This window comes from Dromiciops gliroides, chromosome 3, assembly GCF_019393635.1.
Source record: "Dromiciops gliroides isolate mDroGli1 chromosome 3, mDroGli1.pri, whole genome shotgun sequence".
Taxonomy (NCBI): domain Eukaryota; kingdom Metazoa; phylum Chordata; class Mammalia; order Microbiotheria; family Microbiotheriidae; genus Dromiciops; species Dromiciops gliroides.
Window position 1 is genome coordinate 647,519,271 of NC_057863.1, and position 18,175 is coordinate 647,537,445.

Consider the following 18,175-nt stretch of genomic DNA (forward strand, 5'->3'; position numbering starts at 1 on the left):
TGACTTGCAAGCAAGGACACATGGGCTGGGGCCCCACCCCTAGTGGGGAGGCCTGAGGCAGTGTGGGGAGATCTCAGTACTTACATTCACAGCTTCGCAGTGAGCTATAGCTCTGACAACAAGGGGTAACAGCAAGAATGTGACGCGTTTGACTCATTGCTGGACTTTCTTTGTCCAGTGCTTGTCCAGCTCAGATAACACTTGGAATTATGTGATTTTTTCAGAGGGTGAGACCCTCCAGAGGTTGGGTACAAAGGATTGTCGTCCTGCCAAGCTCAGCACAAAACTTGCTTGCTGATCCTTAGCTTTGGAAAACAGGGGGTCTTCTAATATTTTGTCAAAAGCATGACTTGGGTCTGGGTTCAAGTCTCACCTCCAATATATCTTGGCTGTGTGACCCTAGGCAACTCACTGAATGCTAGTACCTTCCCTCTTTTGGCGGTCTCTAATTTACCCCCTCACCTGCTCATTGACTAGAATATACTCGTTGGCATGTTGTGCCACCTGTTACAGTGTGAGTTCCTTGACAGAAGGGATTGTCTTGCCTTTCCCTGTATCACTAGCATTTAATGCAGTGCCTGGCATGCAACAAGCACTTAATAAATGTTTATTAACTGACTGACAACCTCTCGGTGCCGCAAACAACTAAGACAACAATGAACAAGTGTCGCAGGTTTGAGGAAGGAAAGAAAGGTTTGCATCTCTTGTAACCAGGCCATAGAGTCCATCTTCCTGCTGAAGGCCATGGCTTCCTTTTTTTTTTTTTTTTTTTTGGCAGGGCAATGAGGGTTAAGTGACTTGCCCAGGGTCACACAGCTAGTAAGTGTTGTTAAGGGTTAAAATTCTAGCTAAACTGTCTAAAATATCTAATGAGTGGTCGCCAATAAATTATAAGCTTTAGCAAGAGTTAGACTTTTAAGCATTTATTAGGGAGAATAAGAATTTGGTAAAGAGAGAGAAAGGCCTAGATTCCTATCTATTAAAGGGAGAGCACATTTCTAGCTCCGCTCTCCACCAGAGTCCAAAGGAAAAAGCCCGAGACTGAGCGCCAGTCTCTTCCTTCCTCCTCCCACTAGCCCGCGTCACTTCCTGACTCCTGGTCTTGCCCTCAAAGACCTTCCCTTCATGGGCAGAACTCTTCTACAGTAAGTATCCAGCAGGTGGCGTTATTCCAATCGTTACAGTGTCAAGTGTCTGAGGCCAGATTTGAACTCAGGTCCTCCTGAATCCAGGGCTGGTGCTTTATCCACTGTACCACCTAGCTGCCCCGGCCACAGCTTCCTTAGGGAGCCCTTGCTGATAGAGCCCGAGTATGAGTTATCCACCCTCTTTCCACAGAGGCCCTGCCCCTGTCTAGGATGCAGAGAGGAGTAATTCAATTGTCCTTCATAAAATAGCTAGAACCCAGCGGTCATCTGGAGCCTGCTGTCCATCAGGGTAGGACAGGCCACATCTTCAGTCTTGATTGACGAGAGAGGAGAGAGAGAGTACCCTTGTCATGATCAGTCTTGACTGATGTCCAAACTCTCAAGAGAGGTTCCGGGACAGGAATTAAATTCTTTGGGACTTGGTGGACCACCATCCCTGGTTCCATCTGTTTCCAGGCATTGGTTGATTTCCCTTCAGCATCTGGGAGGCTAGAAAGAGGTAAATTCTCCTCTTAAGTGTGCCCGGCATGCATTGCACTCAGCACTTGGACATCAGGCCTCAAGAACAGTGTTGATAAGCTGGAGAGTATCCAGAGCAGGGGATCCAAGACGGTGAAGGACCCTTGGGTCCACATCACATGAGCATGAGTTGAAAGAATTGGAGGTATTTAGCTAGGAGAAGACTCAGGGCAAGGGAGGGAAGGAGTGATATCAGTCAAGTATTTGAAGGAATGTCATGTGAAGGATGGAGTAGACTCATTTTGTCTGGCCCCAAAGGACAGAACTGGAAGCAATCGATGAACATTGGAAAGAGGCCGATCTAGGTTTTGTGTCAGCATTAGGGTTGTGCAGAAGGGGACTGACCTTCCCATGAGGTGTTAGGGTGTCCCTCCTTGAGGTCTACAGGAAAGTGCTGGATGACCATTTGTTGAGTAAGTTATAAGTCCAAAGTTGTTGGTTTTTTTGTTTTGTTTTGTTTTGGTGAGGCAATGAGGGTTAAGTGACTTGCCCAGGGTAACACAGCTAGTGTCAAGTGTCTGCAGTCGGATTTGAACTCAGTGCTTTATTCACTGCACCATCTAGCTGCCCTCTCTTGGGTAAGTTATAATAGGAATACCTTTTATGTATGGGTTGGACGTGAGTTCATCTCTTCCAGCTCTCACATTCTGTGATGCTAGGTACCTACTCATCCACTCAGGTGAGACAGCATGGTCGGGTGGACAGTGAACCCGCCTGAAAGTCAGGAGCATCTGGCTTCAAGTTTTAACTCCAACAAATGGTGCCTCTGTGGTCCTGGGGAAATCACTCAATCTCTTAGTGCCACCAGGTGACTGTGAAAATTGGGGGCATAGGTATTCACCATCTGCATTGGGAGATCTGGTTCCTTACCAATTGGTGGTCTGGTTAGAAACAAACAAGCAAGCAAACAAACAAGCAAGCAAGCAAACAAACAAACAAACAAGCAAACAAACAAACAAACAAGCAAACAAGCAAACAAACAAACAAGCAAGCAAACAAACAAACAAGCAAACAAACAAACAAGCAAACAAGCAAACAAACAAGCAAACAAGCAAACAAACAAACAAGCAAGCAAACAAACAAGCAAACAAACAAACAAACAAGCAAACAAGCAAACAAACAAGCAAGCAAACAAACAAACAAACAAGCAAACAAACAAATAAGCAAACAAACAAGCAAACAAGCAAACAAACAAACAAACAAGCAAACAAACAAACAAGCAAACAAACAAACAAACAAAGCCTTGGCAAATTCCTTTATCTCCTTGGCTTCAATTTCTTTATCTGTTAAAAAAAAATACATCTCAGCCTCTTTGATGGCTCTCTGCTAGTGACTGCTTTCACTTCTAGTCCCAGTACCCTTGTCCTCACATAGTCATTCACATAGAGCATAATCACACAAGGTACTCTTCCGTATTTCAGCAGACTTTACCTAAATCCCCTTATTAGGACCTTTGTTATACTTAAGTGTCCTCTTTTTCCATCTTGGCCTACTTCTGAGATGTTCTAGAGCCAGATGGGGCTGGATTTGTTTGTTCTCTCTCTCTCTCTCTTTTTTCTTCTTTTCTTTTTTTTAGTGAGGCAATTGGGGTTAAGTGACTTGCCCAGGGTCACACAGCCAGTAAGTGTTAAGTGTCTGAGGCCGAATTTGAACTCAGGTCCTCCTGACTCCGGGGCCGGTGCTCTATCCACTGCACCATCTAGCTGCCCGTCTCTCTCTCTCTTTCCTCTCTCATTTCTTTACTATGGGTATCAGCTCTGAGGAACAGAGAGCCTGCCCCCATTGTTCTATCAGTATCAGGTACATCCATTCACTTTGTTCTTTTTTTTTTTTTTGGTGGGGCAATGGGGGTTAAGTGACTTGCTCAGGGTCACACAGCTAGTAAATGTCAAGTGTCTGAGGCCGAATTTGAACTCAGGTCCTCCTGACTCCAGGGCCGGTGCTTTATCCACTGTGCCACCTAGCCGCCCCCCCCCCCCCCCCCCCGTCCATTCACTTTCATGAAAAACCAACCCTTTGGTCCTTGAAAAAGACCATAACTATTCACATTGGGCTCCTTTTAACAGTGCTAAAAGGCCACCAGTTTGTCCTCTATGACTAAATATTGCCAGGGGGTCACTGGTTGCCCATACCAGGTCACTCTCAATCAAGGTTGGGGTTGTCACTGAGTCATGAGCAGCCCACAATGGCTCTCATTCTCCATCAATCTTTCTCTAGCCCAGGAGAGCTTTGAATTTTCTCACCATATCTTAGTCAGCAAGAGGCAGTTGAATAACTAGCTCCCAAACAGCTCCTCCAAGGTGTTCCCATCATGGCGTCAAACCTTTGCCATATAACCATGATCATCACAGTCAACAGGTTAGTACATGAGAAACAGCTAGACCTACTTCTATGCCCTAGTTCTTCAATGTTCAGCAGAGTGCTAGAAACTACTCAGCCCAGCACTCAAGAAGGCAATGCACTCAAACAATTCAATAACGTCACTTCAGCAATAAATGACAAAATTTTAATGATGCTTCAACACAAAAGAGTTGAACAATCACTTAAATCAGCTGGCCTGCCAAGTAAGAGTTTCACTGAAAAATGTTTCTGTCAAATTATAGCTGGAAAGAATATTTTTAAAAATCAGAAAGGAAAAAATCCTTAACGGGTCCAATCCCTGTGATACTGGAGCAGGTAACAGGCTTAATCAATCAAAGAATAATATTAGTAAAACTTAAATGAGCCCCCACAAATGTAGTACCCTATCACCGCCACCATATGGTACCTTTCTTAGCTATTCCCAGATTTGTGGTCCTCCTGGGTCATCATATTTAAATTCAAAGCTTCCAAGAAATTATGACTATGAGAAATTTAAAGAAACATGGGAAGCTTTATATGAACTGATACAGGAAAAAAAATAAGCAGAACCTAGAGAACAATATATGTAATAACCAAAATAATGCGGACAAAAAGAACAGTCAAATATAACTATATCCTGAATAATTTTACTAACTAAATTTGGTCCCAGAGAAGGGGATTGGAAGCATTTCCTTCCTTCAGTAGAAGGGTGGGGAATAACAGACTGAGAATGGTACATACATGTTCAGACAGGGGCCATTGTGTCATAGGATTTTGCTTCACTGTTTTTGTTACAAAAAAGGGCTCATTTGGTGGTGGTGGTAGTGGTGGGTATATCTAGGAATGACTATGCTTTAAAAACCAAAAACATTAATAAATTTTTTGTGTATATCTATCCCAATCTGTCTATCCATCCATCCATTCATCCATCTATCTATCTATCATCTATATCTTTAAACTATTACCTATTGTCTCTGAACCAGATCCAAAAAGCATTAGTAAATTTCTTGTGTATATATATATATATATATATATATATATCCCTATCTATCCATCCATCCATCCATCTAGCTAGCTAGCTAGCTAGCTAGCTAGCTATATCTTTAAACCATTATCCATTGTCTCTGAACCAGATCCAAAAAGATGATTAATGAAATCAGAGCAAAATGAATTTAATTAACCAGATTATGAATTGGATCAGCTATTAAACATTATCAACACCAATTTGCAAATGGTCACTACTCTCCAGTGTCTCTCTGGGGTGCCCATAGCTAAGTCCAATTAATGACTGTCTTACCAGCACAGCAGGAGAGAGACACATTAGTTCACTTACAAAGGGGTGTTTAGAGACTGGCACACCTGAACACATCCTTTTCCATCTTGGCATAACATTGTTCTTAAGAGTGCTGGCGGGGCGGCTAGGTGGCGCAGTGGATAAAGCACCAGTCCTGGATTCAGGAGGACCTGAGTTCAAATCTGACCTCAGACACTTGACACTTACCAGCTGTGTGACCCTGGGCAAGTCACTTAACCCCATTGCCCTGCAAAAAAAAAAAAAAAAAAAAGAGTGCTGGCCTCTCAGCATAGCTGCTAAACAAACACAGAAATTGGGGGCTATACCAATCTAAATACTATGTACTTACTTTATTGAACTAGACAAAATAAAAATAACATGATTTGGATGAACAAAACGTTCAGAATCTTGAGGAAAATGATGATAAACAGTAGGAATAAAGGGGGCCCAGAATTACCAGATCTCCAACTATATGGCTGTAATCATTAAAACTATTTCTGTACTTGGTTAAAAAGTTTTTTACTGGGGCAGCTAGGTGGCACAGTGGATAGAGCACCAGCCCTGGAGTCAGGAGGACCTGAGTTCAAATCCAGCCTCAGACACTTAACACTTACTAGCTGTGTGACCATGGGCAAGTCACTTAACCCCAATTGCCTCACTAAAAAAAAAAAGAAAGAAAGAAAAAAAGAAGTCTTTTACTCAGGCAGCTAGGTGGCACAGTGGATAGAGCACTGGTCCTAGAGTCAGGAGGACCTAAGTTCAAATCTGGCCTCAGATACTTGACACTTACTAGCTATGTGACCCTGGGAAAGTCACTTAACCCCAATTGCCTCACCAAAAAAAAAAAGTCTTTTACTCCTTTGGAACGTGGTTTAAAAATAGAAAAGTAAATCAGAGTAACAAATAGGTAAGCACTACCCACAAACAAACATGGAATCTCAATGTTCAATAAACTCCAGAAAACAAACTACTCAGGGAAGGCCTCCCTATTTAACAAAAATCTGGTTGGAAAATAGGAAAATGGTTTTGTAAAATATAGGTTCAGACTAGCATCATATACTTGTACAAGAAGCTCTTTGAAAAAGTGATCTAGGGGCAGCTAGGTGGCACAGTGGATAGAGCACCAGCCCTGGAGTCAGGAGGACCTGAGTTCAAATCCAGCCTCAGACACTTAACATTTACTAGCTGTGTGACCCTGGGCAAGTCACTTAACCCCAATTGCCTCACCAAAAAAAAAAAAGTTACTTAAATGTGAAAGAATGCATTACCAAAAAATTAGAGGAGAATGGAAAGAGACACATTTTAAATCTATAATTAGAGGGAGAATTCACAACTAAACAAAAGATAGAGGAGGTCATTAAAGACAAAACAGGAAACTTTGACTACATGTAATGTAAAAGTTTTTGCAAAACAAAATTAATGCAACTAGCATAAAAAGAAAAATTGTCAAGTGGGAAAATTATTTACATTAAATGTCTCTGGCAAAAGTTTGCCATTGAAGCTATATTAAGCATTTGACATACATAGTAAGATATTAGTAAGTCATCCCCCAACATAGGTAAGTGGTCAAAAGACATTAACAGTTCTCAGAGGGAGAATCGCAAACAATCAATAAACATAGGAAAAGGGGCAGCTAGGTGGTGCAGTGGATAGAGCACCGGCCCTGGAGTCAGGAGTACCTGGGTTCAAATCCGGCCTCAGACACTTAACACTTACTAGCTGTGTGACCCTGGGCAAGTCACTTAATCCCAATTGCCTCACTAAAAAAATGAAATAAAATAAAATAAAAAAATTTTAAAAATAAAAAAATAAACATAGGAAAAATGCTCAAAATAAGGAATAATAAAGGAAATGAAAATTGAAAGAACTCAGAAGACTCACCTCACTCCCATCAAATTGGTGAAGATGATAAAAGATGGAAATTGTTAATAATAGAGGGTCTGTGGGAAGACAGTGGCACTGATACTCTGTTGGTGTGTTGGTACACTAGATATACTAGTGGTATAGTTGTAGGTTGGTCTAACTGTTCAGAAAACAATTTGGAATTATTCCCCGCTACCCCCTCACTAAAATGTTTATACTCTGAAACAATGACCCCACTACTGAGTATATACCCCAAGAAGGTCAAAGACAGAAAGAGAGGTCATGTTGTATACACCAAAATATGGGTAGAAACACTTTTTCTGGTTATAAAAACTGGGGGGGGGTGGAAATGAACGTCCATTGATTAGGGAATGAACAGTACCAATTGTGGTCTGGAGAACAGACAAATGTGAGGGTTTCAGAAGATCACAGGAAGACTTTTATGAACTGATGCAAAGCCAAAAAGCACTGGAGGTAGCCCAGCAGACACAATGTCTACAATGGTGTCAATGATAACCACTCTAAGGGAGGCACACATTTTCTGGGGTTGAAATTAAAGCTATCCTATATTCATCCTTGTGAGCTTGAGTGCTGCTCAGGCATGAGGGCCCTTTTGCCTCCATCCCTGGACACCTAGACACAAGATATAATCTGAGGGTCAAGCAGACAACCAAAGAGTAGCCCCAAAGATTGAACCTGATCAGCCTAAATTCAGTGGTTAGGGCTCTGGGTCTGATTATGCCTGACGGGTCTCTGACTCACACTGCCCTCTGCTGGACAAAGAGTCTCTGAGTTGAAGGGCAGATCTGGGATGGATTGAAGGGGAGAAGAAAGAGAAGAGGCAAAGGAGGAGTAAATGAGGGAACGATGGAAGAGGAATTTGAGGTGCCGAGTAGAGGAGAAAGGGAACTCCCGAGGAACGGTTTGTATTTCTTCAGTAAAGTAGGAGCTGAGGTCCTCTGCAGAGAGCGGGGTGCAGAAAGTCTGAGATGTTAGAGGGTTTGAAATAATTACATTTGAGAACGTGGTAGTCAATCAAGGACAAATAAGAGGATTTCTGAGCAGTAGTCAAACATCAACTGAGATTAGAGAAGATAAATCTGTAATGGATCCAGTTAACCCAACTACATTCTGTAGGAGCTTGAGTAGGAATGGAGAAGGTAGATGTTGAGAGTGTTCTTAGGTTCGGGTAAGATGTCCCTGCCAAGAGCACAGGGAGCCAGGGGTTTCAAGAGGAGATAATACTATATGGTTGGATTGATCAATTATAGGATCAAGACTGAGAAGGGTCTTTGTCAACAAATGCTTCCTTGTGCTAGGCACTGTGCTAAGTGCTGAGGATACAAAGAGGCAAAAATAGTCTCTACCTTCAAGGAGCTGAAAGTCTAATGGGGAAGATAATATGCACATTGAAAGGTAGGTCCCTCTCAGGTAGAGATAGCAGTAGGGGGGAGCAGAAAAGACCTTTCGTAGAAAGTGAGATTGAGCTGACTGAGGAAGCCAAGGAAGAGGCAGAGAAGTGAGAAGGGAGAGCATCAGAGACGTGGGAGATAGCCAGGGGAAAGGTGAAGAGTAGAGAAATGGGGAGTTATGTCTGAGGAATAGCAAGGAGGTCGGTGTTAGTACATCATGGACTACATGGAGAGTAAAATGTAAGAGGATTTGAAAGGTAGGAAGAGGTCAAGGTTATGAAAAGCCTTAAAAACCAAACAGAGGATTTTATAGTTGATCCTGGAGGTGACAGGGCACCAAAGGAGTTGATTGAGTAGGGAGGTGTCATGGTTAAATATAATCTTTAGGAAGATCATCTTAGTGGCTGAATGGAGGGTGGGGGAGACCTGAGGAAGGCAGACCCACTAGCAACAGTCCAGGTAAGAGGTAAGGGATGGGGGCAGCTAGATGGTGCAGTGGATAGAGCACTAGCCTTGGATTCAGGAGGACCTGAGTTCAAATTCGACCTCAGACACTTGACACTTACTAGTTGTGTGACCCTGGACAAGTCACTTAACCCTCATTGCCCTGCAAGTAAAGAAAGAAAAAAAGATCTAAGGGATGAACCAGGGTGGGGGCAGTGACAGAGGAGAGAAGGGGGTGCATTGGAGAGATGCTGCAGAGGTGAAATTAACAAGAGATGCTGCAGAGGTGAAATTGACAGTCCTTGGCACCATATTGAATTTGGTAGGGGAGAGATAGTGAAAAGTCAAGGATAGCATCTATGTTGTGAACCCTGAGAGACCAGGAGGATGGTGGTGCCCTCAAAAGTAATGAGGAAAGGAGAAGTTAGGTGTTGCAGTGGATAGAACAGGTATTCCAGAAATACTCATCATATTTCATAAGATGGTATCTAAAATGATCCAGTTAATTTCTTTAGAAAGACAACATAGCATCAAAGAAAGACAATCGGATTTGAGAAGGTGGAGTTGGTCTTTCTATTCCCCCAGAGAGTGCCCATCCACCAGGGAGGAACCTTTGGGAGACCTCCCTCTGGTCAAGTATAACTCATCTGCTGAAAGCATATTGGCTGCTGAGACAGAAGATGAGGACCCTGGGGACCTCTTTTTTTAAAAGAGGAGAGTCAGGAGGACCTGAGTTTCAATCCAGCCTCAGACACTTTCTAGCTGTGTAACCCTGGGCAAGTCACTTAACCACAATTACCTCCAAAAATAAAAAAATAAAAGAGGAGTCAGTTTCTAGCTAGGCTCTTATGGACCCCAGCCCTTGACATGATAAGGTAAAAACCCCTTCGAGGCATGAGGAGAGATTGAGAGTGCCTCCTCCTGGAGTCACAGCAATCTTCCCCCCTAGGGCTTCTGGGGCAGAGGGACTTAACCAGATGACCCTGAACCTGGGATTGCTGCCTGCCTTTGTCTCCCTCCTCGGGTTTCCTCTCCTGTCCTCGGTCTGCAGTTGAGGGGTGAGGTGTGGGTAGGCAGGGGCCGTCTGACAACAAGAGCTGGTGGTTGCCATAGCAGTGGCACATTTTGAGGATCCACTGCCAAAGACAGCTTGGCACTGGGGAAAGGTCACCAAAAAGACCAAACAGTGCTACTGATCAGAACAATGCCATTGCCAAGGTGAAATGTAAAGTAGCTAATTAGCACCCTTGGTCTCGTTCCAAATGAGGCTTGAATGTCCGCTTTCCAGATGTCTGTGCGCCAATCCTTTCTCCACTCAGCTGCCAAAGTGGTTTTTTCTAAAGCGCAGGTGGTCCCACATCGCCTCTCCACCTCTTACCTACTCAATTAACTGGGGCAGCCAGGTGGCGAAGTGCATAGAGCACTCGGCCCCAGAGTTAAGAGGACCCGAGTTCAAATCTTGCTTTACAAGGCTGTGTGACCCTGGGCAAGTCACTTACCCCAATTGCCTTAACATCTGGGTCCATCTCCAGTCGCCCTGACGTATATCTTGCCACTGGACCAAATGGTTCTGAGGAGAGAATGAAGTTGGTGACCTTGCATAGCCCTCCCTTAAACCCAATTCAGTGCAAGTCATGACATCGCCCTTCTTCAAGAAAGAAGGAGAAATAACAACAACTCAATTAACTCCAGCGGTTTTCAGCAGATGAATTACACATGACCAGAGGGAGGACTCCCAAAGGTCTCTCCTGGTGGATGGGAATGGCACCTGCACTCTCTGGGAGAATGGAAAGAGAAAAAAAGGGAACACACTATACCTCTTTCCAACTCCACCTTCCCAACCTCTCCCAAAAGCGCAGGTAGGACCACATCACCTCCCCACCTCTCACCTACTCAAACAAACCTCCAGGACCAAATATAAAATCCTTTGTTTGGCTCTTCTGACTCCTCCCTACCTTTCCAGTCTTCCTGTGCTTGCTCTCCTTCGAGCACTTTTGTGATCCCAGCCTCCACTCACCAACTTGCTGTCCCCTTAAACACATGCTCAATTCCAACCTCTTGGCCTTTCACCTTTTGTTTCTCATACCAGAATGCTCTCCTCTCTTGACTTTTGCTCAAGACATTATTTCAAATCCCACCTTCTGGAAGAGCTCTTTCCAAGCTTGTTTCTCTAATCCTCCTTCCCCCTCTATGACTTCCTTCCCTCTGATATAATTTTATCTTTTTTTAAAGTTTTTTTATTTGAAAATTTTTTCAAGGAAGGAAGAAAGGGAAACAAGTTATTTATTTAACAAGTATTTATTAAGGCACTTAACTATATTCCAGACATTTGTGCTGAACACTTTACAAATATTACCTCATTTGAACCTCACAACAACTCTACAAGATAAGTGTTATTATTTTTTTCCAGTTAAGGAAACTGAGGCAGAGTTTAAGTGACTTGTCCAGAATCACACAGTCCACTATGACACCTAGAAGCAAGAATTTTAAAAATTAACTTATCCCTGAGACAGCTAGGTGGTGCAGTGGATAAAGCACTGGCCCTGGATTCAGGAGGACCTGAGTTCAAATCCAGCCTCAGACATTTGACACTTACTAGTTGTGTGACCTGGGCAGTCACTTAACCTTCATTGCCCTGCCCCCCCCCAAACACCCAACACAAACCCCCCCAAAAATGAAGAAAAAAAAAGAAAAATTAACATCCCTTCTACTACCCTCCCCAACATAGCAAATTAGAGAAACCAAAGAAAATGATACATATTCCCCAATACATAGCTACATGGTTCAGCAAAACAACATTAGCCATGTGGGTCTTTAAAACATATGTCTCTGCATTTTAAGTTCATTGATTCTCTGTCAGGAGGTTAGTGGAGTGTTTCCTTTTTATTTTCTTGGTTTATCATTACATTGATCACAGTTCTAAAATCTTTCAAAGTTGTTGTCTTTTCCTATACTGCTGTTATTGTATAAATTGTTTTCCTAGGTCTGCTCTTCTTTTCCTGCATCAGTCCATAAAGCTCTTCCCATTTTGCTCTGAAATTGTTCATTTCATCATTTCTTTAGGCACAATAATATCCTATGACATCTATATACACCATTTGTTTAGGCCATTCCCCAATAAGAGCACACTCCCCTTCATTTCCAACTTTTGGCTACCTGAAATGAGCTGCTATAATATTTTTCATACATACAGGTCCTTTTTCCTCTGATTTCTTGGGAGTATGAACATAGTATTGGTATATCTGGCTTAAAGGTGATACACAAGTCAGTGAATTTGGGGAGGTATAGTTCCAAATTGCTCTCCAGAAATGGATAGACCAACACTTCTTAATCCTAGTGCTATCCCTCTGTTAATTACTTTCAATTTTTCCCCATATATAGCTTGTTTCTACACAGTTACTGCATTCTGTCCTCCTCCCACATTAGATTATAGCTCCTGAGGGTAGGGACTATCTATAGCCTCTTTTTGTATCTCCAAGGCTTAGCACAGTGGGCAGCACATAGTAGAGACTTAATAAGTGTTTATTGATTGATTCGTTGATAGCTCCACCAACAGTGTATGTAGCAGGTATTTCCTTACGGTCCCTTTAACATTTGTCCTTTTTCTCTTTGGTCAAACTTGTCAATCTGTTAGGTGTTAGATAGAACCTCAAATTTCTTTAATAGTAGTCAGTCTCCCTGCCTCAAGACTCTCCCTACTCCAGTTCATCATGCATTCAGCTGGCAAACTGATCTTCTGGCAAAGTGCAGATCTCACTTATTCAATAAATTTCAGTGGCTCCCTACTACTAACTCCAGCATCCAAAATAAAATCCTCTTGTTTGGTATTCAAAGTCCTTCACAATCTAACCAGCTCCTAACTTCCCAGTCTTCTTGCTCTTTAATCACCCTCACATACTTTACATTCCAGTGACATTGACCTTTTTGCTGTTACTCAAAAATGGCACCCCATCCTGACTCCAGGCATTAGCACTGGCTGTCCTCCATGCCTGGAACTAGATCTCTCTCTCTTCATTTCCAACTCCTGGCTTTCTTCAAGTACTATCTTGTACAAGAAGCCCTTCCCAGTCCTCCTTAACCTTGGTGCCTTCCCTCTGAGATGATATACAATTTATCCTGGATGTATCTTCTTTGTACATAATTGTCTATCTCCCCATTAGTCTGTCAGCTCCCTGAGAGCTGAGTCTGTCTTTTGCCTTTCTTTGTATTCCCAGACTTAGCACAGTGCCTCACACACAGTAGGTGCTTAATAAATACTTTTTTAAAACTTAGAGCATTTTTTCATGATTGTCAATAGCTTGGATTTCTTCCTTTGAAAACTGCCACTTCATACCTTTGTCCATTTATTTATTGGGAATGGCTCTTAGTCATAAATTTAAATCATTTCCTAGTTCTCCTCTTTCTTGTATCAGTTCATAAAGGTCTTACCATAGAAAAGGAAGACTTTCTGGGAGAACCTTGTTGCAAAGATTTTTTCCCTCCTGTTACCTTTTTCCCCTCTAATTTTTACCACATTCAATTTGTTTGTGCAAAAACTTTTAAATTTTATATAATCAAAATTGGTCCAATTTATCTCTATCCTTTGTCTAGCCCCTTCTCATAAATCTGAAAGGTAATTTCTTAATTAAGATCTCAAAGGTAATTTCCTTCTTGCTCCTCTAATTTGTTATTGTTGTTGTTGTTTTTTCAGGGCAATGAGGGTTAAGAGATTTGCCCAGGGTCACACAGCTAGTTAAGTGTCAAGTGTCTGAGGCTGGATTTGAACTCAGGTCCTCCTGAATCCAAGGCCAGTGCTTTATCTACTGCACTCACTACCTAGTGCCTCTCTAGTAGCTTTCCTTGGTGAATGGTGTGAGGTGTTGGTCTAAGTCTAATTTTGTCTCAAAACTATTGTCCAGTTTTCCTAGCAGTTTTTGCCAAATAGTGAGTCCTTCCTCTAGTCACTGGAGTCTTTTGGTTTATCAAACCATATAGGCTATTATGTTTGCTTTTGAAAGTTGGGTACCTAATCTGTTCCACTAACTGGCCTCTCTCTTTTTGGCAGGGCAAGGAGGGTTAAGTGACTTGCCCGGGGTCACACAGCTAGTTAAGTGTCAAGTGTCTGAGACCGGATTTGAACTCAGGTCCTCCTGAATCCAGGGCCGGTGCTTTATCCACTGTACCACCTAGCTGCCCCAAATTGGCCTCTCTCTTTTAAAAAAACTTTTACCAAAGGGTTTTAATGACTATAGCTTTGCAGTGTAATTTGAGATCTGGTACTGATCAACCCTGCAATTGTATTCCAACTACTCTATATCTAGTCTTCTAAAAAAATTAATTTTATTTCTATTTTTTGTTTTTATGTTACCTAAATTTCTCCCCCTACATCCTTCTCCTCTCCTTCCCCAGAGACCATTCCGTATAACAAAGAATTTATTTTTTAAAGAAAAAGATCACGGGCAGCTAGGTGGGTATAGAGGATAAAGCACTGGGCCATGGATTCAGGAGGACCTGAGTTCAAATCGACCTCAGACACTTGACACTTACTAGCAAGTCACTTAGCCCTCATTGCCCCACTCCCCCCAAAAAATATCTAGGAGAGAAAAAAATCAGCAAAACTGATCAATACATAGCAGGGAAATGTTAAAATGGATGCGATATTACATACATGTGGACTGTCTTCCTCTATAAAGGAATGGAAGAAGGCATCTTCTCATATTTCAACTTTGGGGCCAAGCTTGTTCTTTGTAATTTTGCAACATTCATTTTTTTCAGTTCCTTGTAGATTTTTATTTTTATTTTGGAGGGATAATAAACATTATTATTTAAAGTTTGAGTTCAAATTCTATCCCTCCTTCCCTTCCTCCTCTTCTCCCCCCTCCCTGAGGAAATAAGCATTCAGATATAGATTATACATGTGCAATTATGTAAAACATTACAATATTAGTCATTTTGTATAAGAACTCAAAAGAAAAAATGAAGGAAATAAAAATAGCATGAAAAATAGCATGCTTTAGTCAGTGTTCAGTCAATATCAGTCCTTTTCTCTGCCATCTTGGCTCCACCCCCCATATCAGTTCTTTCTTTGGAGGTGAATAGTATGCTTCATCATTAATCCTTTGGTCATTGTATTGCTGAAAATAATTAAGTCATCCGTAGTTCTTCACCAAATAATATTGCTATTACTTTAAACAGTATTCTCTTGGTTCTGCTCATATCACTATATATCAGTTCATACAAGTTTTTCTAGGCTTTTCTCAAATCATCCTGCTTGTCATTTCTTATAGCACAATAATATTCCATCATATACCATAGCTTGTTCAGCCATTCCCAATCGAAGGGCATTCCTTTGATTTCCAATTCTTAGCCACCACAAAAAGAGCTGCTATAAATTTTTCTGTACAAATAGGTCTTTTTCTCTTTTTGGGGGGATGTCTTTGGGATATAAACCTATCAGTGGTATTGCTGGCTGAAAGGGTATGCACAGTTTGATAGCCCTTTGGGCATCCTGCCAAATTGCTCTCCAGAATGGCAACATTTTTTAAATTGTATTCTGCCTATTTACATTTACATTGTTATAGTCATTATGTATATAGTTCTTCTAGCTATTCTAACTTTACCTCGCATCAGTTAATGTAAATCTTCCTATGTTTCTCCATATTTTTCATATCTGACATTTCTTACAGCAAAGTAATATTTTACTGCTTTCTCTGTATATATCTATACATTCATCATTTTTATACATTGTCTCCCTCTTAGAATGTAAGCTCCTTGAAAGTAAGGACTGTTTTCTTCCCTTCTCTGTATCCTCAATGTTTAGCACCATGCCTGACACAGAGCGAATGCTTAATAATAATAATAATAATAATAAGACTTGTTGATTAACTGACTTATTGTCCTGGTAGTAATAAGTGAGCAGCTGGGGGCAGCTAGGTTGCACAGTGTAGAAAGCACCAGCCCTGGGTTCAAGAGGACCTGAGTTCAAATATGACCTCAGACACTTAACACTTACTAGCTGTGTGACCCTGGGCAAGTCACTTAACCCTCATTGCCCTGCAAAAAGAAAAAAAGAAAAAGTAATCAGAGCCTGAATTAGAAGAGTGACAGTACAATGGGGAAATGAAAGAAAAAACACAAAGAAAGTTTAAGTACATAAAAGAATATTAAGCAAAAAAATAAGTGAGCGGCTGAATTCTGTTCTGGTCATTCTGTCATGATGCTATGATGCTTTTATGCTTATCGTGGCTTTCATAGGTAGGGACAGATTGCCTGCTCTGTACCCAACTCATATTTTTACATTGAATACCTGTTTTGCTTTTTCCCCTTTTGGGGAAACCTTAGAGAGGAGCCAAACCTTAGAGAAATGGTCCCAGAGTATCAGGAGTAGAGGTGTTGAACTCTCTTGTTTTTTGGCGGGGAAAAGAGGGTTAAGTGACTTGCTCAGAGTCACACAGCTAGTAAGTGTCAAGTGTCTGAGGCCAGATTTGAATTCAGGTACTCCTGAATCCAGGGCCAGTGCTTTATCCACTGCACCACCTAGCTGCCCCCTGAGGTGATGAACTAATAAATGGGAGCATGGGAAGTCTACTTCCCTAATTTGTATCCTAAAATGCTTTGACATTCTAGGCTTCTCTCGTAGTTGAGAGAATCGTTAGATCACATGCCATCACCCCTACCCCAAGCAGATCCCTGCTCCTGCCTGCAGGTGCCGCTGTGGAATCACATCCTGAGTGAGCAGCTGCTTTCAGAGCAGCTGCCCTGCTGAGTCTCAGGGATTGGTCCTTGACAGGCAGTGGCGGATGATGAAAGATGGGCCTTCACAACTCTCCTTTGCCCCCCTCCCCCCAAGCTCCCTTCTTTCCTTTCCTATGATATACGAGGTGTCTCCTCCTTGGGGAAGAAGCAGACCCTATAAGGCCAGTCCCAGGGGAGAGGGAAGGGAGGCAGGGCCTGAGCATGGGGGTAGGGTGGGGGGTCGAATATGGAGGGGGACACCCAGGGCCCATTCAGAGATGAGGGGAGGAGCCAATCCACCTGTCTTCTGGAGAAGGCAACGGGCATTTGGAGTGTGGAAGGGAAAGGTCTCAAGCAAAACAGGGTTGGGGACTGAACTCACATCTACAGCCATGCACCCCACTCCCAATAGTGTAATTCCCACTGGAGGCATTATGAAGGGAATGGGGGGGGGTGATGCAGACAGAGGACCTGGAACTTTCAGGCATTTGTGGGGGTCCAGGGGGGCATAGAGCAGGGGGCCCAGGACTGGAGGGGAGGTGGGGTGCCGTACTTCAGATGGGGCTTGGGGCCGGCTGGACAGGCAGGTGTGGGCAGGAGAGGAGCCATGGAAACACTGGAGAAGGAGAACCCAAGCTCTCATCCCTTTGTCTGCCTGCGAGCCCCCCGCAGGGGAGTCTGCTGTGGGGAGGGGGCAGTCCGACCAAAGGAGCAGGCTGCTGTCCATGTAAGGTCTAGGCAGCAGCTGGTTATAATTAGACCCCCACGTGCCTGCGGGCTCCCCCTCCTTCCCCCAGCCACACCTGCCCCCGCTGAGGTCCTGGCCTCCCTGTCCCCACAGGAGGAGAGCCGAGAAAGCCTCCAGCACCTCTAAAAATACCCTCCCAGGGCTGGGGGCTGTGAGGCCTGGGCCTCAGTCCACCACCCCAGAATCACCTATCCTCATCCTGGGCAGGAATCTTTGAGGGAGAATGAGATCTCCCAGCCTCAGGAGAGCCTGGGTGTGAAGAGGAATCTCTTACTACTGTCAGAGACAGGGAGGGGGTCCAGGATGATGGCACCACCCCCTCCTAGTCCTGAGTTCAAATCCCTTCCTCCTACTCACCTCACCTCACTTTTCCACCTGGGCCCCCATAAACGATTTTGGGGTTGGGGGGAGGTGGGAGGGAATTAGTGGCCAAGAAATAGAGCAGGGGTCAGAGGGTGAGGTCAGAGGCTAAGACCTAGCTTTAGAGACCAAAGAAAGGGCCCATAGGTCAAGAGTGCAGATGAAAATGTAAAGGTAGAATTCTAAGGCTGCAGGCTCGGGTTTAGGGAAAAAGTAAAGGGTCAAAGGGTCAAAGGTAGGGCTTAGGGTCTGAGGGTGTGGGAGGCCAAGGGTGTTAAAGAATAAGTTGATCGGGGAGGAATAAAAATTGAGGGATGTGAGGCCAGGGGCTAAG